This window comes from Octopus bimaculoides, chromosome 28 (assembly GCF_001194135.2).
Source record: "Octopus bimaculoides isolate UCB-OBI-ISO-001 chromosome 28, ASM119413v2, whole genome shotgun sequence".
NCBI lineage: Eukaryota > Metazoa > Mollusca > Cephalopoda > Octopoda > Octopodidae > Octopus > Octopus bimaculoides.
In genome coordinates this window covers 13,617,820-13,618,799 of record NC_069008.1, presented here as the reverse complement: position 1 = coordinate 13,618,799, position 980 = coordinate 13,617,820, and positions in this window count along the sequence as shown.

Here is a 980-nt window from a genome sequence, read left to right as displayed (position 1 = left end):
TGTGTGTGTGTGTGTGTGTGTGTGTGTGTGTATGTATATATATATTATTTGTGTATTAAGGCTACTATTTGTTTCATGTTTTGAAAATATCGTAATATCTTAACAATTTTCAAGCCTATCACATGGTATTTGTCTCCTTTTAAGTTTAGATCACAAAATGGAGAAGAACGCTATTCCTTCATTTGATCACTTTGAAAAATTGTTCATATTAAAATATTTTCTTCGCATAAAACCATTGGTAACCTTAATACAAATAAAGAAATTTTATTCACCAATGCGATGTTGAGAACTCGTTCTAATGTTTCGACTTTTACGCCAATATGTATATACACACATAGACACACACGCACACACGCACGTATACACACACATAAGCATATATATATATCTAGTCAGACGTGAACTGGAACAACAACAACATCTCTCAGAAAAAGAGAAAGAGAATCACAACTCAATAGACCGATGCTGGATACAATATTTATATGGATTCTTTATTAACAGGTAAAACGTGACTTATGTGGATCACTAGTGGTGGTCAGCTGGATTGGATGGACGTTAACAACATCAGTAGTATCAATGGATATCATGTGCTGGGTTAGTTCTACTGCCTCAGGCGGATGAATATGGCCAAGGAATCTGCTAATGCATAACCTGGAAGCAACAATAATAACATCAACAACAAACGTATCGTGGGAGGACTTTATACGTGGTCACTCGAATTACTAGAAATGGCAGCCGAATCGTGGAACGTCTTTATACGTGATCGCTTGAATTACTAGAAACAGAAGTCAAATGGGAAACATACAGGTAGGTCAAGGTTAAAATCAGTTGAATTGAGGCTGCTGAACAATAGGTACAAAAATAACTTCTGCAATTACTACTCACATTAACAGAGAGAGAGAGAGAGAGAGAGAGAGAGAGAGAGAGAGAGAGAGAGAGAGAGAGAGAGAGAGAGAGAGAGAGAGAGAGAGAGAGAGAGA